Source organism: Onychomys torridus, chromosome 10, assembly GCF_903995425.1.
Source record: "Onychomys torridus chromosome 10, mOncTor1.1, whole genome shotgun sequence".
Taxonomy (NCBI): Eukaryota; Metazoa; Chordata; class Mammalia; order Rodentia; family Cricetidae; genus Onychomys; species Onychomys torridus.
Window position 1 is genome coordinate 46,911,095 of NC_050452.1, and position 26,586 is coordinate 46,937,680.

The 26,586-nt window shown below is 37.1% G+C and overlaps 1 pseudogene; it reads right to left on the reverse strand.

Annotated features, from left to right (window-relative positions):
- Positions 1 to 7,970: 7,970 nt before the first annotated feature.
- LOC118592553 lies at positions 7,971 to 9,249 on the reverse strand (annotated as a pseudogene).
- Between the last annotated feature and the right edge of the window lie 17,337 nt (positions 9,250 to 26,586).

Sequence of the window (26,586 nt, forward strand, 5' to 3'; positions counted from 1 at the left end):
AAATAGCTTTTATTCTAGTTTTCATGATCATATAAGTATTTTCCTTCTCTTTGAATAGAAGGTAGGTTTTAAGTGATTATACTTAAAATAGTGTAAACATATAAAATAATTTTTATATAATAAATTTTAATGAACCACATCTTCATATATGGTTTATTTGTGGAGTGGGGTAAAATTCATGAAGAAGCATAGATTGCCCTAATTTTCTTATAAATTGATTTATAGTAGTCATGATTTAATTTGAGAAATACTTGTATCTGTGAAGTGTTGTGACTAAGTTTAATTAGTAAACCATGGAAATGTATTACTCACCCTTGCTTATATACTTATTCCTTAATTCATACTCAAAATACTGACGTTTTAAGATAATTTTATGATAAAACATGTATTAGTTAGCTTTTTTGATATGACTAAAACATCTACAAGAGTAAATTATGTTAAGGGAAAAAGTTCTTTGTTTTATAACATCTGAGGTTCAAATTCATCATGGCTGGCACTATTATTTCTGAACTTGTGATCAATTAAACATCATAGCTGGAGCAGGACCATGCCCAAAAGCAAACAACAACAACAACAGAGGCTGTTTGTCTCATAGCAGAGAGAAAACAGTAAGAGCAAGGGAGAAAAAAGCCCATGTAATAATATCAGACATGTCACCTGCAACTTACTTTCCCCAGCTAGGCTCCATCATCTAAAGATTCTAGAAGCTTTCAAAATAATACTGTAGTTAGAGTTTTCCTGCCTGGCCCACAGTCAGGACAAATCTCTCTCACCTGCCAGGCCCATAGATGCTCAGAACCAACCAAGTAAACACACAGAAACGTACATTGTTTACAAACTGTATGGCCATGGCAGGCTTCTTGTTATCTACTTCTTCTATCTTAAATTAACCCATTTCTGTTAGTCTATACTTTGCCATGTGGCTTGTGGCTTACCAGTGTCTTTACATGTTGCTTCTCATGGCAGCGGCTGGCAGTGTCTCCCTTCTGCCTTCCACTTCCCAGAATTCTCTTCTCTGCTTGTCCCGCCTATACTTCCTGCCTGGCTACTGGCCAATCAGCATTTTATTTATACAGAGTGATATCCACAGCATCATACCACGAGCTCCAGATCAAAATTTAATACTTCATCCTGTGCCAATTATTCACTACCCAAATAATAGCAAAAGTCTTAACAAAAAATAAATTACATTTTTAAAAATTATTGCTTCAGGAATGCTATGAGGAAGTGAGAAAAAGAAAGAATACTATGTCTTTTTCTTAGAGAATGTAAAGCTATTTCACCAGTTCATTTAGTTTTTCAAAGAAGAAAGCTAAATAAATAATTCCCATGCAGAAAAAAATTATCAGAAAAGCAATTGCTGGAAAACAAATCCTATTGTCAAAAGAATGAAAAATTTAAGTAATGAGAATATATAACTGCCGGGTGGTGGTGGCACACGCCTTTAATCTCAGCACTTGGGAGGCAGAGGCAGGCAGATCTTTCTGAGTTTGAGGCCAGCCTGGTCTACTGAGCAAGAACCAGGAAAGACACAAAGCTACACAGAGAAACCCTGTCTCAAAAAACAAAAACAAACAAACAAACAAACAAACAAAAAAGAGTATAGAACTATAGTGATTGACTGCCCTCTCCTACAGATGTCTGTGCGCATCATCAATGCCATGAGGCTCATTCCCTAGATCTCAGGCTTCCTTTCTTCTAGAACGGGATGTTTTCATCACTCTGCTCCAGGTCCTTGAAGTTTCCTTGCCATTGGCCTTCATGTGAGTTCTGTCTCCTCAATTTAGTCTCTCTATCATTCTGTTCTTTACTTCATCCTCCTGCTTCCCTGTGTAATTCATTTAACCTTCCACAATATTGAAATCAAAATAAAATAAAACGTATTTCCTCTTTCCCAAGGGAGTCCCTGATTCTATGTTTGTTTTGTACTTTGCATTAATTATTGACCCTTCTCCTCCTACTGGCTTGTCTTGTGCAGCTTAGATATGAGGGTGTATGCCGAACCTTACTGCATTTTGTTATGCTGAGCTTGGTTGATATCACTGTGAGACCCGCTCTTTCTGAAGGGAAATGGAGGAGGAGTGATCTGGGGCAGAGGAGAGGTGAGAATGGGCTAGAAGTAGAGGGAAGGGAGGCTTCAGTCGAGGTGTATTGTGTCAGAGAAGAATACATAGAAAAGAAGGAAAAAAGAGAACAGATTCTTCTCTCATACAATACCTCACAACCACAGTTTCTCCTCCTGTGAGTAAAGACACTTCAGCATCTGGGAGCCTCTATGAGCCCTACTTAGTTTTTTTGGTGTGCCATGTTCTCCTCCTGCCCTGTGTAGCTGGCATTTTCTTTGAGCCTCCAACCAGCTCCCAAATAAGACACAAAGACTTATTATTAGATTATAAAAGCTTAAGCTTGTTTCACTAGCTCTTATAACTTAATTTAACCTGTTTCTATTTATCTTCTTATCTGTCTTTAGCCTCAGAGTTTTTTTTATCTTTCTTTCATTCTGTATGTCCTCCTGTCCTCTTTCCTTCATGTCTGGCTGGCTGGCCCAGGCTGGCAGGGTCCCAACTGTCTCACTGGTTCCCCTTTCTCTCTGCCTGCCAGCCCCACCTAACCCTTCTCTGCCTAGCTATTGGATATTCAGCTTTTTATTAGACCAATCAGATGCCTTAGGCTGGCAAGGTAAAACAGCAACACATCTTTACATAATTAAAGAAATGAAAATAAAGCAACACATCTTCACATAGTTAAACAAAGACAGCATAACAAATGCACCACATCTTTACATAGTTAAACAAATATTCTATTCAACAACAATACTACATGACTCCTATGAGCTTTCCTCATTCCTCAGGGTTCCCTGATTTCCTAAATGGGGGGACCCTATCAAGACCTCCAGTTTAGATTCTTTGTGTATAATGTCTGGCTGTGGGTCTCTGGACCTGTTCCTACCTGCTGCCAGAGGTTTTGAAACCCGCCTAATGAAGACTGGACAAGGCACTAATCTATGAGTATAGCAGAATATCATTATGAATCATTTCATTGGGTTTTTTTGTTGCCAGACTTGTTTGGTTCTACCCCATGCCTCTGGGCTATCCAAGCTCTGGTTCTTGGCCATCCAGGTAGTATAGGGAATAGGCTCCTGCTTATGGCTTCGGCCTTACGTTAAACCAAACATTGGTTGGTTATTTACTCAGATATTCCTCTTCGCATGATGTCAGTGTTCTATATCCTACTTTTCAGTAGTTTCTAGATGTCTGAAAATAATATTTCCTTCCTGGATTTTAAATCTTGATAATGTACATATTGTTTCTCTTGGTAACGACTCAAATGCTGTCTTGGAAATTGTTCTAATAGTTTCCTAGAGCTGTAGGAACACAACAAAAGCCTACTGATCTGAAAAAAATAATATGAATTTACTGTCACTCCTCTGTGAGCCAGAAATCCAGGCACCACCAGGATACATTAACATGGGAAGCTCCAGAATAGAACCTTGGCTTGACTTTTCCAGCATTTGGTGGTTAGCCGGTTTCTTGGCTGTGTAACACAGATCTCTACCTTTGTCTTTAAACAGCCTTTCTCCATGTTCTGTGCATGATCTCTCTCTCTCCTTCCTTTTCAAAGGAAAGAATCACTGGATTAGGTACTATTCTAAACGCAAAGTTTGCAAGGATAATATTTTCAAATAATGTCTAATTCACAGGAATTGGAGTTTGGATTTAGATATCTTTTCATGAACCAAATTGGGTCACTGGAGGCAGATTCAATCATCATCCCCAAATTTTCTTTCTGTCACCTAAAATTTTCTATGACCATGTCTTTTTATGTATTTCAATGATTGTCATGTTTGGTCCTGTCTTAATATTTTTTGTATCATTGGTTAATTTTCATAATGAATAACAAATTTATAAAGATGTGTGTAATTCATCTCTGCAACTGTATTTTTAAACAGAGAATTTTCAGATGGTGAGTGATTGACAAATACCCACTGAATGAGTGCTGTGACTAAATGCAATGCATTGTCATGCCTATGGATTGCTTTGTTCTATAGTAACTGTCATTCTAAACTATTCTGCTCACAGGCAATTTAGTGTAAAATATAGGTTTAATCAGAGAGTGAAAAGTAAGTTTGTATAGCTTGTTCTGTTGTGTTACTGAGTTTGGTAATGAAGCATTAGTAATAAAAAATCACCTATTATTTATCTTTTTCTTCCTTCAAAAAATCAAATATAATTTAGAAATGTCTCTAATAAATGAGCACTCATATCCAAGGAGGGAAAAACCAAATGTAAACATGGCAACAAAGATCTAAATGCTATGAAATATTTAAAGGTCACATGCCAAAGGCTGGCAGAAAGCCTCATTTGTATAGCAGGTCACTGTCATTTGAGGTGCCAGACCAGTCATAAAACATTTTATGGAGATGGCATTTAATACATTTCAATTTTGAGTTGCAATGTAGTTTTACAAGAACAAAGAGTCAGGGTAACCAAATACTCGTGTAAAAGTATATTGGCATCCACAATCACTTACCATGCCCTGCAATTTCCATAACCTTTAAAATTTCCCTCCTGGGATTTGCTGATAAGCAATCAAGTGTAATTTTCCTGCTTCCCAATGTGTTCAGAATTTATTGGTTGATGTTGCTTGGGTGAATTCAATAACTGCCATTTATCACTTTGCAAGTGTGTAATTTATTCACTTATTGCAGCATTTACATTTATTTGATATCAGATTGTTTGATTGGAATTTCAAATCTCTAAGGCATCAATTTCATCTAGGTGAAATTATGTAAAATCATGATTCATTTTCCAAGCAAAATCAGTCTATATTTATACTTTTATTACATTTGCTGAGAATTGACTTTCTAGAACAACTTCTGGCAAATGTTCTTGTCCCCAAGCATAAATGCCACAACTGAAAGGCATTATGTACTCTTACATTATTGTTAGGAAGCATTTTAACACATTCCACATTTTAGAGAATAAGATGCTTATCTAGGTCATAGCAAGACACAACTGGGGCAACATATATGAACTTGGGAAAGACAAACAATGGTGAGGCAAAATATATAATTAATCCCTTCACATGCAAAAATAAGCCTACTACTTTAAAGTTGTCATCCAGGTGTCAATGGTGACAAAATACCTGTGGCATAACTGCACAAACTTTCCCAGGCAATAATGTGCATTTAAAAAAATAAATAAAAATCTGCAGACAAGTCCTTCTGTGTGGGAACTGACACTTCTCACTGAAAGAGAAAAGGCAGCAGAAGTTATTCATAATGGAAGAGCCAGACTTCAGTGAAATGTGTGATATGGGATATATGCTCTCTTACCTCACATTGTTTCCTTCTTTATATGACTTAATATTACAGGCAATTGCCAGTTCTTCATATTTAAAACAAGACTATTCTTTATGTTTCTTGTGTTTCTTGTATTGGTGGAAATAGAAGGCACATGTATCTCCTTGAGTCTTTGAAGTAATTCCACCATCTAACAATTACCCTTGGAAAACTTGTATTCTCTGGTGGTTCCCATGCTGGTCTGAAACGCATGGCAATCTTCCTCCTCAAATACTGGGATTATAGGCATGGGCCAGCTTAGCTGACTTTTAAGAACCATATTCTAATGAAGCAATATTGACTAGGATGAAAGGACTTACTGCAGGGATTTGAAGGGGTTTCATTTTCTGTATGGAACATTCTTAATAGACATTCAGTTGGAGGAGGAAGCTAAATGCTACAGAGAAGTAGAATACTTTTGTAAAACTCTCAGCTTAAGTGCACAATTAAGAGATGAATAGGGGTATTTGCAATGGCTTCACAGTTATAATGTCTAATTATCTGTAGGGAAACAGAGAGAAGGAAGAAATAAAATTCATTGTACAAATTCCCAGATACAAGTGGGAACATGTTGTCCTTCAAATATACAGGGGAAATGTCCATTCCATTAAACACCATATAAATTAATTCAAGTTTATTCCTGATGGATCAATAAGAGAAGGTCAACAGTCTAATAAATGGCATCATTAAATCAACACTTCCTTTTACACTTCAAAAGTAACCTTGAATGAGTGGAACTAGATATTCTCTTTCCAGGATAATATACATTTATATCCATATAGAGCCTTTTCCTTTGTAACAAGAGACTATAGCATTCCATTCTACTTATTTCGCCTACCGTTTCTCTTATAAGTCCATGAATAAAAACACACCTATATGGAAAATGTACATCCAGAAATACAGAAATTCAAACAAGCAATTGAGTGAAAGAAAGTAGATCCAACAATGTTTCAATGAACGAAAATCTAGAGAAGAAAGGTTCATTCAGAAAAAGGAAATGAAACAGTGGTAACTATGTAAAACAAAATCTGCTCTCTATGGAGAGAAGTCCATTAGCCCACACATACAGATGTCCTATTACAGACACAATTGTGAGGAACAAACAAGTAACTTTTTCTTGTTGCATTAAGACACCATGACCAAAAATTACTTATAAAAGAATTTACATTGGTTCCAGATGGACAATCCATAATGGCAGATGTGCATGGTAGCAGGTGGCCAGAGTAAGAAGTTGAATGTCTCTCCAGCTAGACTCACAGCAGAGAAAGCAAACTGTATGTGAGGTGAGACCATGATGGCTTAAAGCCTTGTTACTCTGTCCTCCAGCAAGGCTTTCTACCTCCCCAACAGGGCAACCGATTGGTAATTAAGTGTTCAAATATCAGATAAGGAAACATTTCTCATCCAAACCACTACAACAAAGGCTACTTAGACCAGTCATGGAACTGTTGATATAAGCCCACGCTGTCAAATTAACTGAACTCTACACTCATCTGATTCAGGTGCTCCCCCACCAAATTCATTATGTGCTATCCTAGTGGTCCAAGCAAGAAAGTTGCACTATCCCTTTATTCTTTTTATTTGCCACACAATTTCCTGTTGGAAAATCATAGATGAATATCAAGGAAGTGAGCTCACAAATTTAAATGTAGTTTGTAAAATTTTGGTCTCATTAGTGCAGAGGAGAAGACAGAGAATGGATGGGTGTGGGGGCTGAGGGACAGCCAACCTTCTCAGCTTAGGTGCATGACTGGAATTAAATTCAGCACAAAGAACAGCAACAAAAAATGAAAACATTTTCCTCGAGATTTTTGAAAACTAGAATGTATCTGGGTAAAAGATACTGGATTCTCACCAACATTTCAACCCAAAGCAAACAGTTACCATTATTTTCTATTAAATTGAGTATATTGCATATGCTATATATCTTATTGATATCAAAGGCAAAAGGGAGAGGCTCAAATGAAGTCATAGTCAGAACTAGTTACCTGTAGAGCTGTAGATCTCTCCTAAACTGACTAAGGACAAGACAATTAGGCTATAATTTAGACAGTTCCAGATGGAAAAGCAAAATAAAGACAAAACCAACTATTAGTGAGGATGCCTTGGAAACCCTTATATTTTCAAATGTCAAATAAATAAATAAATAAATCTGTGAACTTTACAACTTTGTATGAATAGGCAAATTATTCAATAAAAATAGTTTTGATAATTTAGACTTTTCAGAAAACTGAGCACTGTACATTTAGTCTCTCAGTTCACATGCTTTAAACATAAAAAGTATATTTGTTTTCCATACTGAATTGTAAAACAATAAACTTTAACTTTTATCTCTTTTAGCATTAATTTCATGGTCTCAAGGAAATGAGAAACTTAATTTATTATTATTCAAATTTTCTGAATAATTTCTAAGTTTCCAGGTTTCCCTTTTTTGCCTTAAAAAATGACATTTTTTTCATAGATAGATAGATAGAGAGAGAGAGAGAGAGAGAGAGAAACAAAAAACAAAAACAAAAACAAAAACAAGATGTCCATCCCTTGGCTCCCTTCCCTCACCCTTCCAGCTCTTCCTCAGTCCCCCCTCCCCCAGGACAGAACCCTGGCTAGGGCCAGGTAGCAGGACAGGCCCTCAAATGAGGTCAGCAACGTTGAGAGGCATCTCTTCAATGGAGGTGTTGTAGAATGTCTCCATGTCTTGAAGAGTCCTTTTGTCTTCTTCAGTCACCATGTTAATAGCCACACCTTTATGGCCAAAGCGACCACTGTAGCTGGAATCTTACAAGTTCTTAATAAAAACAAACCTGGACCAGGTATTGGGGTGAATGCTGGAAGGTCAGAGAAGCAGAACAAGCCACAGCTACCTCACCTCGACATCTAGTTCCTCAGCTGATCCTGTTTCCTCAGACTGGAAGCTTCTGTGTCCTCATCCAAATGGATCTCAGCTGAACTGTGCTGCTCAAAGCCTAAAAGTTTAACCAGCCAAATGTTTCTAGTTTCTGGTCTTCATGCCTTATATATCTTTCTGTTTTTGCCATCACTCCCTGGGAATAAGGCTCACTTCTTGGAATTAAAGGCATGTGTCACCATGCTTGGCTGTTTCCAATGTGGCCTTGAACTCACAGAGATCCAGAGGGATTTCTGCCTCTGGAATGCTAGGATTAAAGGCGTGTGCTACCACTTTGTAACCTCTATGTTTAATATTGTGGCTGTTCTGTCTCTGACCCCAAATAAGTTTATTAGGGTGCACAATATTTTGGGGAACACAATACCACTACAGACCACCATGACTAGTTATGTGGATGTAATTTTCCCTGTTGGTGGGAAGGTCGTAATTGAAGACTAAGGAGACCTGCCGTACATCAATGCCTCTGGCCAACAGGTCAGTGGTAATTAATACTCTGCTAGAACCAGACTGGAACTCCCTCATGATCACATCTCATTCCTTTTGGTCCATATCTTCAGGCATGGCAGAAACAGTGAAATCCTGGGCATGCATCTTCTCAGTGAGCCAATCCACCTTCCCTCTGGTATTGATATAGATTACTGCCCAGGTGATAGTCAGGGTTTCATCCAAGTTGCACAATGTGTCAGGCCCCACTCCTCTTGTTCCACATTGATGTAGAATTGACTGATACCCTCCAGGGCCAAGTCTGCCTTCTTGGTAAGGAGTTGAATGGGATCTCCCATGAACTTCTTGGTCACTTCAAGTATATCAGAGGGCATTGTAACAGACAACAAAACTACCTGTGTGTTCCTGTTGAGCTTTTGGAATATATCATAGATCTGGTCCTTGAACACACAGCTTAACATTTCATCTGCTTCATCCAGTACAAACATCTTGATGTATTTGGGGGGACAGGTATGGAGAGATGGCGTAGTGGGTTAAGAACACTGGCTACTCTTCCAAAGGACCCAGGTTCAATTCCCAGCACCCATATGGCAGTTCACAACTGTCTGTAACTCTAATTCAAGGGCATTCAATGCACATAAAAATTAAAATGAAAAAAAAAAACAACAAGAAAAAGGGTTGGGGATTTAGCTCAGTGGTAGACTGCTTGCCTAGCAAGCGCAAGGCCCTGGGTTCAATCCTCAGCTCCAAAAAAGAAAAAAGAAAAAAAAAGAAAATGAAAAAAAAAAACCCTATTTTAAAAAATCCAGGTTTCTCTTAACAAATGGTATTATAACAACATATTGGCAGGCAGAAAAAGATATGAACATGTGAAAAACAATTTTATGTAATTTTAGAGAAAAGAGTAACATGCATTTAGGTATGGAAGCAAATTGTTTAATCAGAGGAAAAATAATGATAAAAATCAGGAGCCCTAGTCTGATGCACAATTGCTCTTACAGGGATCTCTAGTTGCTCCATAAAAACTCCTTCGGGGACAATGTACATGCACAGTGGAAGGAGGGGTAATAGTTTTTTTTGTTGTTGTTGTTTTGGTTTTTTTTCTTTTTTTTTTTTTTTTTGTTAGCTCTGGACTGAACTTGAACAAAGCCAAGCAAGGATATTTTAATTTAAAAAGTCACATTTGACCAAAGATTCTTCCAGTGATAGTGAAACATTTTCTATGAATTGAAGATAGACAGGAAGAGTGTTATTCTGTCACAAAAGGCGGCATGTCAGAAGTTACCAAAGGGTTGGCTTTATAGGAAGAAGAAAAGAGACAACCCAGAAGGGAAAAAATAGTATGCAATTCTGTAATCAGAACTTCAGGATATGAGTGTTGATGGCTTACTCAGTACTGATGAATCGTTCTGACATCATGCTTGGGTAATCCTGCATCCATGGGTTCCAGTCCTTAGAGCTCAAATTTGTCAGTTCCCATGGGGCCCATGATCCTGTTATTATCCATTCAGAAACATTGTAGGTGAGTTCAAAGAATAAGTTAAAATACAACCAGAAAGGTAAAAGCACAAGTCTATAATGGGGCTGAAGGGGAAGACGAGACATATAAAGATAGCATTGAAGTAATGTTCTTCCCTCATTGTAAAGTGTTAATCCATATACTGGGTACTGTAGTTGAAATGACTCCCCGAGTCACATAATAGACAATAGTGTCCTGGGATGATAACTGTGTTAGTTAGTTTTCCTTTTCTAAAACAAAAGTACCTGAGATAATCATCTCATAAGAAAGAAAGATTTATTGCTCATTGTTTTAAGTAGTCATAGTCAGATGACTCCATTGCTGTGAGCCTGTGGAGAGTACAGCATGGTGTGTGCCTGTGGTGGAGCAAACTATAAAATTCAGGAAATAAAGAGTGAGAGAGAGCATGAGTAATTATCCCAATATATTTCAAGGATAGTCTTCAAATAAATTAACTTCCTTCCCTTAGATACTTTCTCCTAAATTTCCTGCCATGTCTTAATGTCATATGCTGGTAACTGAGCCATTTAGCACAGGGCCTTTGTGTTCCATCTAAGACCCAAACTGTAGTGTCCTGAGGTTATAAAAATGTGTGAAAACAAGACAACTTTTGATGAACAGACAAGATTAACAATAATGGGTCATATATACCCAAAACAAAGAAGAAGTCACAATTCCTCATAGAACCACTGGAGTATTTTATTCACACATAGAGTGAGCAATTAAAAGTTGTGTGGGACAGATATCATGATACCAGTATGGAGGGTGACCACTGTTTCTCACAGGAGGATGCAATTAGCTTATTTGAATACTGCTGCATGCTGGCAAGAAACTACATATTGCTGTTCATAGACCATGAGGCACACTGCCAAGTTCCCTCAGTAAGGGAGGCTGTCTAACAATTAGAGAAGGGACTTTCATTTAAGCCTTTGGATACTTTCTTTGTTTTACTAGATTCCAATTGAGTACTTAATCTTAAATCTTAACTTTAGGCCTTACACTGTAAGTGGTTGAATACATATTCTATAATTCAGGGTGCATTTATATTTCCCAATGAAATGGTGAAGTGAAGAGAAGAAGAATTACAGGATATGTGTTTTTGTTACTGCTCTATTGTTATCAAGATATACCATGACCAACTTTTAAAAGACAGCATTTAATTAGGGGCATGTTTATAATTTTAGAAGGTCAGTCCATGACCATCATGGCAGTGAACATTTTGGCAGCCAGGCAGGTATGGTGTTGAAGCAGTGGCTGAGAACTTACTTCCTGATCTGCAGGAAGTAAGCAATGAGAGGAGACTGTATGTCAAAGCCTACCCAAGTGACACACCTCCTTCAACAGCCCACAAGTCCAAATCTTTGCCAAATAGTTCCACTAGCTGGGAACCAATCATTCAAACACACAAACACATGAGCCCATGGGGTCCATTCTCATTCAAACCTCTACATATGTGTACAGAACTATATAGGGCTTTCCCCTCAATGTTGGCTTCATGGATAATAAGTGGAGATGTAAGTACCAGTTACTGATGACCACCTGTCAGAAATAGTGTAACATCTTAGACAGTAACAATAATGTTCAATTGATTTTTGACAAAAGAGACAAGACAACTCAATGGGGCAAAGAATAGTCATTGAAGTTATAATAATTTCCTATACAGAGTCATGTCCACAAGTAAAATAATGGAATTGGCTTTCACTTTTTTAAAGTTAGTCACTTCTCCCCATAATTTTTCTTCTGTATTTTCTGCCCACTCCTCCCTTTAATCCTTTCTATCCTACTTTTCACTTTCACTCTTTACATCACTGTATTCTATTTTCCCTATCTTTTTTTTTTAAAGGGTAAAGGAATTTATTAGGAAAGAAAACTCACTAAACAGGATAGGAGAATCATCACAGGGTCCTAGAAGGCTGAGGTACTGTCCTCCATTGCTCCAGCATCCTGAGTCAGTCTGCACCATCCAAGCCCATGAGGGAGAGCAGAGACTGGTGTATATGCATCTCAGGTCTTAATGGTAGCCCCCAAGCCATGCCCCAGGGGCACATACTTCAAGGTTATAGGTAGAACAGTTGTCCACTACATCTCCCCCTTTTGTGTAAATAAGAAAGTTCTAACCCAATCCAAAACTATATACAATAGGAACGATTATCAAGTATTGTGCAGGAGAGAGGAAAGGTAATAACATAAACAAAATACAAATACAACCAACAAGAACAACAAAAAAGCAAGAAACACACACTAAATGTTTGGAAATGTTCAGACCATAGGTATAGGACATATAGGATAGCTGTCCTATCCTGAAGATTCTAACCTTAGTATCTAAAATATTCTTAGTTAAGATATGAGAGAATAATAACTGTAACCATCTAGTCTTCAACCCCATCAAAGACCTGAGAAGGAAAACGATATTACCTAAGAAAACAGGAAGTGCAAGCAAGGAACATCCAAAACATTTTGAGAATTGACAGAGATAGCTGGCAGCCTGGACAGTCACCTAATGATTCTCAGCAGTGTTGGGGCATCCATTTTTGGCTACAGGCCTAGAATATCTGACAGATGATTTTCAGAAGTGAGAATTTTGAAAGACCATCTTACCCTGTCTTGGCAAGGTTTAGTAGTTGCTTTTCCCTTAGTCCTGCTCGGCCAGAAAGGACAGCATTCATATTCACTTTCTTGAAAGATCCCCTCATATCTATACTCCTTTATTTATTTTCTAACCTCTATGTATAATCCAAATGAAACACATATATTTAAGTTTAAAAGCTAAAACACACAAATGAGAAAAAAAAGTCATGTTTGAGTCTTGGTTACCTTACTCAAAATGTGTAGTTAGAGTTTTCCTGCCTGGTCCAGTCAGGACAAATCTCTCTTACCCGCCAGTCCCACGGTTGCTCAGACCCAACCAAGAAAGCACACAGAAACTTACATTGTTTACAAACTGTATGGCTGTGGCAGGCTTCTTGTTATCTGCTTCTTCTATCTTAAATTAACCCATTTCTGTTAGTCTATACTTTGCCACATGGCTTGTGGCTTACTAGTGTCTTTACACGTTGCTTTTCATGGCGGCGGCTGGCGGTGTCTCTCCAGCCTTCTACTTCCCAGGATTCTCTTCTCTCTTGTCCCGCGTATACTTCCTGCCTGGCCACTGGCCAATCAGAACTTTATTTACACAGAGCGAAGATATCCACAGCAAAAATGCCAGTTTCTAGCTCCATCCATGTATGGCAAATTTAATAATGATATTTGTCTTAAGAGCTGAACAATCATCCACTGTGTAAATATTTTCATTATCCATTTGTCAGTTCATGACATCTAGCCTGTTTTCATTCTCTTTTGTGAGTAGAACAGCAATGAACATGGAAGAGCAAGAAACAGAGACTTTGGGTACATGCCCAAGAGTAATGTAGTGGAATTGTGTGGTAGATATATTTCTAGCTCTTGTTGTAACCTCTACACTGATTTCCATAGTTGTTGCACCAGATTGCCCACCCACTAACAGTGAATAAGTGTTTTTCTTTCCCCACATTTTGTCAACATCTTCTGTCATGTGTTTTATTTCAAAGTAGTTGTAATTTGCATTTCCCCAGTGGCTAAGAATGCTGAACCTTTTACAAAGTGTTTCTTAGCTGCTTTTTTTTTTTCATTTTCTGAGAACTTTCTGTTTATATTCGGGCCCAATTTTTAATTTGGTAGTTTATTTTCTAGATGCTTAGCTTTTGGAGTTCTTTGTATATAGTGGATGTTAACATTCTGTCACATACATAGTTGGTAAAAGCTTTTCCCCATTCTGTAGGCTACTTCTTCACTCAAATGATGGTGTCCTTTATGTACAAAAGCCTTTTAGTTTCAGGAGATCCTATTAGTTAATTGCATTTAATGTCTGTCCCACTGAGTTCTTGTTCAGAAAGGCCTTTCCTGTGTCAAGGAGTTGAAATGTATTCCCTACGCTCTCCTCTATCAGATAAGGGTTTTAGGTCTTATGTTGAGGTCCTTGATTTATATGGAGTTGACTTTTGCGACAGATGGGAGATAAGGATCTAGTTTCATTCTTCTACATGTAGACATTGAGTTCATCCTTGTTGAAGATGCTATCTTTTCTTTGTGAATTGTTGGTCTCTTTGTAAAAAAATAATATTGCTATAGAAGTGTGGGCTTATATATGGGTTCTCATCTTTAGTCTACTGAGCAATGTGTCTTATTTTTTAGTAGTACCATGCTGTTTTTATTACTATAGCTTTACAGATGGAATGTTTTAATTCAAATGAAACAGCCTTAAGACAAAGATAAACATGCTGTACCTACATGTTAAAAATACTTTACCTAAGAGTACTTAAAAATATATATCTGGGTACTAGAGAGATAAATTTGGCTACCAGCATCTATGTCAGGCAGCTTACAATTGCCTCTAACTTCAATTTCAAGGCTTCTAATTCCTTTGGCCTCCTGGATCACATGTACATACTCACAGATAGACACAAGTAGACATAGATACATATCATCTATTTATCTATTTATCTAATCTATCTCAACACACACACACACACACACACACACACACACACACACACACACACGGACATGGAAGAGCAAGTATCTTTATAGTAAGATACTAAGAATTTGGGTATATGCTCAAGAGTAATGTAGTATTTTGTGGTAGATATATTTTGTGTGTGTGTGTGTTTTGTTTTTTTTCTATTCTCTGTTGTCCTCCATTATCTTCTTCCTGATAGCTGCCAAGATGTATATCTTGTCTGTGCCAGATGGTTCTCTCTCTCTCTCTCATTTATTTTATTGAAAATATTTCATTCTCCCTTCAATACATACAACCACAGTATTACCTCTCTTCACTCTTCTCTGCCTGTTTCTCTTCAAGTAAGAGTAGATAGGCACCCAACAGACAACAACCAAACAAGATACAATAAGACAAGGCAAAGCCCTTATATTGAGTCTGGACAAGGCAACCAAATAGGACGAAAAGAACCCAAGAGCAGGCAAGAGAGTCAGAGACACACCTACTCCCACTGTTATGAGTCCCATAAAAACACCAAGTTAAGAGCCATGACATAAATACAGAGGACCTGGTGCAGACCTTTGCAGGCCTCATGTTCGCTGCTTTGGTCTCTATGAGCCCATGTGAGACCTGCTAAGTTGATTTGTTGGGCCATGTTCTTTTTGTGTCCTTCATTCCCTCTGACACCTAAAACTTATAAAATTGTCATTGAGTTTTCTTTCTTAGTAGTTTTTTTTTTTACTACTTCCTGTTGAGGGGGGCGCTGTATCTTATGGGAAGACAAAGAAAACTTTAGGATGATGGAGTAGTCTATGAGGGTAAACCTCTGAGCCAGTTGCCTTGAAACCATTCTGGATGTCGGATCATCTGGGCCATGGTGTCATCAGAGACCTTTCAGGTGGTCTTGGCTGATCAAACCTGATGTATCTTAATCTGGAACAAATCCATAGCCTTTGACTTTCTGTGGAAACAAAAGCAGAGACTCTTTTTCAAAGCAACATATCCTTATATCCAAATTTTGAAGTCAAGGTACCTTTAAAATTTACATATTTGTTTAACTTAATAGCTTTTACGATCAAATCTTTTTCTGCAGTTAAAAATCCCAAAGACAAGACAAACCAGATTCTCTGTGTAATATCCATCTTTGTAAGACTGAAACACCACTGTGGCTGCTGGCTCCGCCCACCTCAGCTTCCCATCATGGCGGTGGTACAGTTTACAGCCAGCTCTGGGTCTGGAGCCATGTGTACCATCAACTATCAGAAGCAGTTCTATCACTCTGTATAAATAAAATGCTGATTGGCCAGTAGCCAGGCAGGAAGTATAAGCAGGACAAGCAGAAAGGAGAATTGTGGGAGGTAGAAGGCTGGGGAGGACAGACACCACCAGCCACCGCCATGGCAAGAAGGATGTAAGGTAATGGTAAGCCACGAGTCACATGGCAAAGTATAGATTTATAGAAATGGGTTAATTTAAGATAAAAGAAGTAGATAACACGAAGCCTGCCACGGCCATACAGTTTGTAAACAATATAAGTCTTTGTGTGCTTTCTTGGCTGGGTCTGAGTGACTGTGGGACTGGTGGGTGAGAGAGATTTGTCCTGACTGGGCCAGCAAGAAAACTCTAACTACAGACCCGGTGCAGAGCTTTGCAGGCCTCATGTTCGCTGCTTTGGTCTCTATGAGCCCATGTGAGACCTGCTAAGTTGATTTGGTGGGCCATGTTCTTTTTGTGTCCTTCATTCCCTCTGACACCTAAAACTTATAAAATTGCCATTGAGTATCTGAAAGGAAAAAAAAATAGTTATATTTTCAGTTTGACAGATTAAATCCATAGTCATGTCTGGAGCAATCTGAAATGATGCTGCCACATGGTCTAGTTAAATCATTAATGAAGATTTTTAAAAATGAAATATACAATTTATTTTTCACATTTATTCCAATATATTTCAGCTTCTTGGATTTGTAGCAGCCTACTTACCAATTTTGAATAGTTCTTGACTATCACTTTTAAAAATATTTATTCTGCCTTTTTTTTTCTTTTCTACTTGCAGATTTCAATTTTTAACATGTGAAATAATCAGTGTTTTCTTTCTTACTTGCCTTCCCAAAAGGTCTTAGATTTTCTGTTTTGCTGATTCTCTTTGTGTTTCAGTTTGGACAAAAATCTAGTGATCTACTTCAAGTTCATTCTAGCTGCATTTAATTGAGTGCTGAGCCTACCAAAAGCACAGAGTCCATTTTAGCACAGTTTTTTATCTAACATTTCTGTAAGATACTTTCTTATAATGTTTACCTTTTACACGCCATCTCTATTACTCTGTGTTGTCTATATTTTCACATGATCCTTTAATATACTACTCATAATTATGTGAAATTCTGCATATAAACCTTGTTATATTAGTCATGTCTTTTTTTTCTGTGGCAGTTGGGACTGAACCCAGATGAGGGCTTTATCACTGAGCTACATTCTTTGCCCCTCAGCGTCATGTCGTGATTGTGATTTTAGGCCCTTTCCTCTTGTGCCTTTGTAAAGTTTTCAATTGTTAGTTGAAAGACAGACATCCATTAAAGCACAAGAGATTGAGGTGAATAACGCATATTCTTAGAAATAAGGTTAGGCTTTTCTGTAGGTGAGTCAGCATACTCTGGAATGCGTTAGGTTTACATTTCCTGCAATGGACCACAGACTTCACACTCTTTTGGTATCACCTCTAGTTGAGTGCTTGCTTGGAGAAAGCTTCTGTTAGCATTTCTAATCCACTATCAGTTTTAGTCTTCCTTAGTGAGTCTGTGCTTCAAGGAGACTTTCTTTCTACATATTCTATGACAGAATAAGAGGCCCTTGCTATGACTTGGCATTCTCTGGTCTGCTGTTGGTGCTGGTGGTCTATATCACTTATTACCCTGGATCATTTTCAATCTAAGATAGGTAATTTGTCTTGAAATCTACGTGTTGGGTGCCTTTGCAATGAATTTGCCCCTCCCCAGTGATAGGCAGGGGTTATTTAAAAATACATAGCTGTGAATGTCTCCTTCCTCTTTCCAGGATCAGAACATTATGATTATAGTGATGGCCTTTTCCTCCCCTATGGAGCTAACGAGTCTTCTCCTGTTCCCTGAGGGCAGTGGGCTTTTGTGCCCTTGCCATGGTGTTTTTGCTCCACAGGAAAGTAAGTGAATAGAATTGGGTTAGGGATTACAGCTTTTATAACAGTGACTGGTCAGTTTTCTGGCATGCACCAGCATCTATGCTTTTTCTGGGATCTTGCCCTGTCCTAACCTTTCAGAACCACAGTCAAGCACACAGCAGCCACCTTGAGTGATTAACGATTTCCTTTGTCACTTTCACTCTGAGTCATTCTGTATTTTCATGCTGGACAGCACTTGGCTTTTAATAACTTGTTAACAACACAGTAGCATTTTTCTTACTTGTCTGTTACTTAAGTAAGTGATAAATTACATCTCTGCCTGTCCTTGGAAATATCTGTCTACCTAAATTTAAGTTAGTTGACTGCCCTACAACTTCATTTCTTTTATCAGTTCAAAAATGATAAATTATTCCAATAGCTGAAATTGTGTGTGTTAAGTTTGGAAATATTTGTTTTATCCTTATGTCTTCTTTTTCCATTAATAATGTGTTCTGTGATAATTTCACACATGTATACAGTGCCTTTTGATTACTCTCTCTGCCCACCCCATGACTTTTCTTATATCCATGTTCCCCATACCAGTGGCCTTTGGGGACAAATCTCTTTATCCTATTCATGACTTTATTTTTTTAATGGCATAGAGTTTAATAATACCATCTGTGTGACCATCAACTTGGAATTATGTATTAAAGACTGGTGGACTTACTGACAGTTATACAACTTGATTCTATGTCTCCTTGCCTCCATTAGTGGCCAATAGTTCAGCAGTAAGTGGTAGTACTGGTAAGTCCAATCTCTCTTCATGACTCACATGTTGGGTAGACTCTACTCAAATAAGCCTAGTGCCAGTCAATGCAACTTTGATGAATTCTTATTTCCGTGACCATGCATAGAAGATACTATTTCTCAACCCTTTTTCCTATCTCCTGGCTAATATATTTTTTCAACCCTCTTCCTCATGTCTTCTTAGTCTCAATGGGATGGTGTAAATGTGTTCTTTAGAGCTGAGACCCAAATGTGTTCTTTCTTCTTGACATAGTGTGCCATTCTGGCCTCTTCATTCACTTCCACTTACTACACACAAAGGTTTCTCTGAGGAAGGCCGGGAATGGCCCCTTTCTGCAGATATAAGCATAGGTATTTAGAAGGCAGCCTAATGCTCTATCAATTTAGTTGAATATCAGTAGTTTGTTCCCCTCCAGAGCATTAAACATCATAATCAAAGGTATTTGACTATATTTATAGATGTAGTTGTGGATTCCTTCCTTGTAAAATGGACCTCTAGTCCAATCAAGGAGCAATTGGTCACTTCCTTAACAATTGTACCATTATCACACTAGTGGGGATATCTTGTGTGGCGGACTCATTTTGAGGGGGCAAAGTACATTAAAATAAAAATGAAAATGTGATTAAGGAGGCCAAATATTCCATGCTGTTTTTCAGTATGGTAGTGACTTAAGATTTAATGTCTAAAACTTGATTTACAGAGTTCTTTCTTTATGATGGCATGCTCTGAATATCTTAATTCTAAAGTTACTATTTATTACTTTTGTAGAGAAAGAAAATATCTATCAGGACCATATCTCAATACTTTCAAAAAAAATTTCAACATGTAACATAAAATGTGCTGTATCTGTCTTGTGTTAAATTTCACTGCTATCTTTATAATCTGTTCTCATCACATTTTATGTAACTAATATCTAAGGTATACATATATTAAATATATCTCTTCTATTTTGAATTTTTCATGTATGTACAATTAACACATTACTCTGCCTTAATGATAGTCAAAAGAATATCATAATATTTTGATATCATATATAAATGAAAGCTTTACCTAATCTCTTACATTTTGCATATACATTGGTACCACATATTCATATACTATTTATAACTCAAAACATTTTCATTCTTAGGTTATTTAAATATTATGTATGTATATGACTGATCATTACATCCAAATTGGTAAGAAACATTATCATTTTCATTTTATAGCTATATTATCACAACACTAGAAAATTATTTATCTAATCTAGGTCCAAAAATTATATATGATCCTAAATAAAATAATTTGGTTCAACAATAAAGAGATGTTGGTAACTGAGGTTAAGAAGTAAAGTGGTATACGTTTTTCCCCCTAGATTCAGAGTATCAGGGTATGAGATTTGATCTAACATTTTAGTGATGGTAGGTTGGATAACAGAAAGAAAACCATACTATTGAGTCCAATAAACATAACTTTAAATTCTGCTTGACTAGGAGATAATTGTGGCTTTAGATAGTTATAGTAATACTTTAAGCTTTCATATCATTTTCTGAGAAACATACATTAATCAAAACTAACTTCTAGGATTGTCATGGTAATTAAATAAAAACATATACAAAACCAGGTGGTGGTGGTACATACCTTTGATCCCAGCACTTGGGAGGCAGAGGCAGGCGGAACTCTGTGAGTTCAGGTCAAGCCTGGTCTACAGAGTGAGTTCCAGGACAGGCTCCAAAGCTACACAGAGAAAAACCATGTCTCAAAAAACCAAAAAAACAAAAGAAAGAAAGAAAGAAAGAAAGAAAGAAAGAAAGAAAAATAAACAAACCGAATCAAACTAACACACATATGTGTATATATATCTTAGCTAGACACTAGACACTACATACACTAATGTAGTCAGAAGATTTTCTGTGTCCTGCAGGCCTGGCCGTATCCCCCGAGTAAACACACAGAAGCTGATATTAATTACAAACTTTATGGCCATGTCTCCGCCTCATTACTGACTAGCTCTTACACTTAAATTAACCCATAATTCTTATTTATGTTTAGCCATGTGGCTTGGTGCCTTTTCTCAGTTCTGCCTTCACATCTTGCTTCCTCTGTGTCTGGCTGGCAACTTCTGACTCAGTCTTCCTCTTCCCAGCATTCTCCTTGACTGCTTGCCCTTCCCATACTTCCTGTCTGGCTACTGGCCAAACAGCATTTTATTTATCAACCAATCAGAGCAACACATATTCACAGCATACAGAACATTTCACAGCACACTAAGACTAACTGATTTGAAGTTTAGATATGAATTATATTATGGAAGATCATGGTGAGAAGTACAGCCTCATTTATGGCCAACAATGAGGCAGGCACAATGATGAGAACTACGTGTGCACAATATTTTCCTATCCTTACAGTAATCCTCGAAAGGAAGCATCACAATTCTTACTCCGTAATTTCCTGAATAAAGAAGCAGGTGAATTAATGGGAAACTGAACCTACATTTTAAAGTCTCTTTCCTAAATTTGAATAGTTCAAGAGAGCAGAACTGATATTAAAACTAATACCTTAGAATAACACAGTGTTATTTCTACATCTATATTGTGCCAGCCTGTACCTGCCAAGAAGAGGGAGACATCTTTAAAACAGATGGTATCAGTTATTCTATGATACGTACAGTACATGAAGTATGAAAAGTGGACCTGATAAAATATTATCAAGTATATCATCCCTTACTTTCTCTGTATACCTTGCTGGAGTGTCCACTTTCTTCTGTCTGTTTCATTGTAAATGTCTTGTGTAGATTTCTGTAACTGTAAAAACTAAGCCTTAAAATGGGAAAGGTGTGATTTGGCCTATAGATTTCAAGGTTTCAGTCTATAGTTGCTTAGTTCTGTCACTTTACACCTGTGCTAATCATAAATACTCATGGCAGGAGGACATAGCAAACAATACCTTTCTCCTCATTACAAAGTGAGGAGGAGGAGGATGAGGATGAGGAGGAGGATGAGGAGGAGGAGGAGGAAAAGGAGGAGAGCTCTCTGGGATCCCAGTATCCTCTTCAGTCACCTGACTTCCTTCCAATAAGCTGTATATCTAGAAAAATCCATTACCCTCTAGTCACCACACAGGTTGGTGATTGAACTTTCACATAGCAATCTTTGGGGAATTGAAAATCCAAGTCATGGTAGGGCCTGAATCAAAGAACCTCTCTACTTCTTATTCACCTGGTTAATTTTCTATAGTATATTTTATGTCACTATAAATTTTCTGTACTTTGCACTTTGTTTACTTGTCTCCCTTGGGGACTGTGATCCTACCATCATTTGAAAGAAAGATAATTTGTCCTAATATTGAGAATGAAGCCAGTTAGACACCAAATAATAATAAAGGTATGATTTCCTTCATGGTGAACGGATGTGCCTTTCACATGTTCTCTGCTTACTCAAGTAAATTTTAGACATATAGTTTGCTTTGGCCTCATGATTAATTGCCATAGAATTATTAGATATAAATACATGTTTGTTTCTACAATTCCTAGGACAGATCTATCTTCTTTACTATAAAAACACGTATTCTATATTGGATTTATGAATGCTTACATTTATTTATCTTGGAAGTTGCTTATTTATATTTGTTTAATTTATTTTGTTTGACTAGGCCTCCTGACTATAAAGTACACTGCAGATAGACAAACGTTTTACATATATCTCAAGGTAACCTGTCACAGAGAAATTGCTTGGTTAATATTTTGATTTAATTCAAAGCTTGTAACCAATAAATCCTCTGTTACTGTATGTTTATGTTTCTAAGCTGTTATCTTTGGTTTATTGAAATGTTTCCCTATATCTTGACAGTAAATTTCATTGTCATTGTCATTTGTGTGTGTGTGGCAGTCTCTTTGTTACTATAGCAACTGATTGCCCCACTGTAATTGTGTAGATTACAGAAGATACTTGGATGCAATATAGTTCTGTTTGCATTTCTTCTAATATTTATTCTTTCTGTTTAAGGAGAATTGAAGTTTTCTAAAGGTTTACATAGTATGGTATTCACAAAATTTATGAGTTACTTTTCTACCTCAGAAAAATGAGTCATTATCTAATGATTTAAAGCATCTCTTAGTTTTCAAGGTTCTGATTATTTTACACAGTCTAAAACTGAGTATGAATTCTGGAGTAAGTTCATCTTTTTATTGCCCTAGTGTTAACCAAAATGAAAATTAGCCCAAAGTCTAAAAGAAGTGCTAAAGGCTTTCAGGACGCTCCCATGTTCAATTGTAAGAGTGGAGAGTGAGGCAATTCACTGGGAACATTAAATGACATGGTTGTAGGCAGCCTGGTTCCTTATGTCAAATACAAGTTCCATTTAACATGGAGGGTTATCTTGGTAGCCTTTTAAGATTTCCTGCGTCTTGATTTTGCTTTCTGCATCTATTTTCTTTTCCCTTTTTACCATCTCATTCCTCTTGTCTTTAAATCAAAAGGAGTATAAAAGAAAAGATTTGAAAATTAACCTTCCACAACTGATTATCAAGTTCCTTAACTGGTAGGCATAATTAATACAGTTGCATTATGCTGGATTATTCTGCCTATAAGAGCTATAGAGGTACTCTGTTTCAAAGATCTGGGCTCTCCTATTAAGGCTCTCTAATACATTTTTCTTGGTCTGTAGCTCCTACTGCGTACCAGTCATAGTTTGGGTGATCAAGTTTGTGGGCAGAGATGAAAGCTATGGCTCTAGAAATATTTACGAAAGAATAATTTAGGAAAAACTTCAATTAAATTTTAAAATTTGATTGCAACTCCTAAAATGTTCCTTTCAGACACACAGTGAACTAATGAGTGCTTGCTCTGTAAAAAAAAAAAAAAAAAAAAAAAAAAAAAGGAAGGTACTTATCTGTAAATTGTAGATAAATTAAATGACTATTCACATAGGTGAGATACATACTCTCTGAATCTCTGTATTTGATTCTTTATTTCTGGTTGAATGAAGGAACTTTCTGTTTAAGGCATGAACTATGAAGTAACTGACACTGTAAAGAAAAATGAGTAATTTGCAGACTCTTTGTAGCTATTGTGATTGAAACAGCAATTGGGAAATTTATGGAGAATCTTCACCCTGATACCACAGATACAGAGAATGTATTGGCATAGTCACAATAAATATAATACACTGTTCCACTTTCCCTCCTGGTATAAACATCTCTTGTTTGAATAATTGCATTACTCTGGTCCCATTGCCTAGGTTAAAATCCTCAGGAGGGTCATTGCTTTTGCCTCGTGTCTATTTTTTGACAGAGCTCATTCATCGCTTCCTCTTATTATTTCAGTTCCCACAAGACATCCATAATGAACTTCTGTTCTCTATACCAAATCAAGCTATTGTAGCTTAGATTCTGTATCAGGCTGCTAGAGAACCTGAGTCCCCTCCTCTGTTGCTACGTGCTCATCATATGTCTTTTCAGAGCTGGCTCTTCCATATGTCCAAGTTCCAGGCTGCAATGGGAAAAAAAAGGCCATATAGAATATTGCATCTGTTGACATATTTCAGGTAATTGGCCCTGAACCTGACTGAATACAGGAACTGACCTGTAGAAGATACATATGTGCTGCCATCTTTATTCTTTCTGTAGCGTTGTATTAAGCCCTACCCAGTGTCAAGGGTATACAAGATATTAGCGTTCTAACAATCAACAAAATAGACATGTTTTTTTTCTCTCATGACATTGACGTTCCAGTGTCAGAAAAACTGACAATATACAAATATAGCAAGTAAAGTTGGAAGCAATAGTTGGGAGCAGGATTTTTTTTTTTTATAGAAGTAAGCCATGACATCCTGTTATTCAAGTGTGTAAAGCTGTCATAAACAGCGGAATCAGAACGAGAATAAACAACAGAACCAAAAGTGGAATCAAAAGCGCGTTGACATTTACCATGAAAAATAAAGTTGTTTTGAATACATACATTTTGGCTTTTGACGTGAGATTTTCATAATTCTTTGAAAATATGAATTCATGTCATGCTACTATTGGGTGCGAAGAAGGAAGAGTCCTTTCAACTTGATGAGGTATAGGTAAGAGTTCACAGATCCAGAAAATACTCCACATGTTGCTAAAGCCATGAATACCATAATGGAAGGCTGGTTGATAAAATGGCATGTTTATTAATTTGGTGTTTATAGATGTTGCTTTAGATGTTTAAATCCATAAAAAGTGAAACAGATTTCTATATAAACTGTTTTGTTGGCTATATCCACCTTCCTGAACTGCCTAATTTTTCTCAACTTGACACAAATAAGAGCCACCTGGGGAGAGGGAAACTGAATGAGGCATTGCCGCCACCAAATTTGCCTGTGGCTATAACTATGTGGCATTTTTTGATTGATAGTAGGTATGGGAGGTAGAAGCACACTGTGCATGGTGCGACCCCTGGGTAGATCAACCTGGGTTGTATAAGAAAGCAAGTGAGCAGGCTATGGAGAGTGAACCCATAGCAGTATTCCCTGTGGGCTCTGCTTCAGTTCCTCCATCTAGGCTCCTGCTTACTGTGACCTTGGATGACATAATTCCTTTCTTTGCCAAATTGATTTTGGTCAGTGTTTTTATCACAGCAACAGAAAGCAAACTAGAACCCTGCCTCACTGAATGAGAAGTATTTTCCAAGAGCAGGGAACTTCAGTGTGGAAGCTTTAGGTCTGAACTTCACATTGGTTTCTTACATATAAATAAACAGATTCAGTAGAAGGAGCTACACAAAGCAAATGCACCAAAACGTAGTTTTTTCATCAGTAAATTGTACCCTTCTCTCTTTATTTGAAAATTAAATGAGCTCTGGTTTTGTGTCAAAGTCATATTTCATAGGATAACACACTAGTGTAATGTGTCTTTCAGCTTCAGCCTAAACCATTATTCTAACTAGTGTTCTTTAAGAGTTAGAATTCTTCAAGGCCTAGAATCCCAATGAAACTTTGCCAAAACAAAAAAGAAAACTAAATTCTAAAGTGTGCTACTTTCCAACAACTAGACCCATCAATAGACATCAAAATCAGAATCCTATTTTATTAATCATATTTCATTTTGTTTGTTTCATTTCCCAAATGGAGTATTTTTATCTATTATTTTTCAGAAGAGTACCTATCATTACAGTCATTTTTCTCAGAAGCATCTCTCCTTTACATAGAAACTTAGAGACTAAAGGTCATATGCAGAAAAGCTCTTCAAATGCATACATAATGTCTTAAATATCATTGAAAACAAAATAAAATGACTATTGAGTGCAACTTTTTCAAAGACTATCTTACAATCCATTTAAAAATGGTTCTCATTTCTGACTTATTCTCTTAAAATTCAATTAAAGATTTGGCCTTAGCAGACTGGGTAGAATATCCTAACTCCATTTACTCTTTCTTCTCAAAACAGATGAATCCAATGCTATTTGTTCTAACCACATTGAAAATGTACCTTGCCATATCTCTGTCCCTACTCCACATTGAGGAAAATGGCTGTACTTTTTTAAGTACTGACGATCCTTAACTCTTAAACTGAGAAGCATACTTTGCTTTTATCATTTAGGCTTTGGAACAGTCTTGGGAATCTGTGTTCACCAAGAAAATATGTAAATAATTCATAGTTTGTAAAGGTCCCCAAGAATTCATAAATTCAACATTTTTGAAATCTGTGAGGAAATCAGCTTTTCTGGCCTGATCCACCATCACCATTTTCAATTTCTCGGACAGTGTTTTCCCATGAGCCAGATACTTTCTCTAGACTCAGTGTCCTGGAATCTTTCCTCTCATTCTTATCTTTATCTGAAAGATTTTTAGAGATACTCAAAAAATATATGATGCTCAAAGGATAAAGCCTGTATTTTGCTGTGGGATCTTGTTCTGTATGCTGTGAATATGTGTTACTCTGATTGGTTGCTTGGCAGGACCACAGAAAAACTTCCATCTACA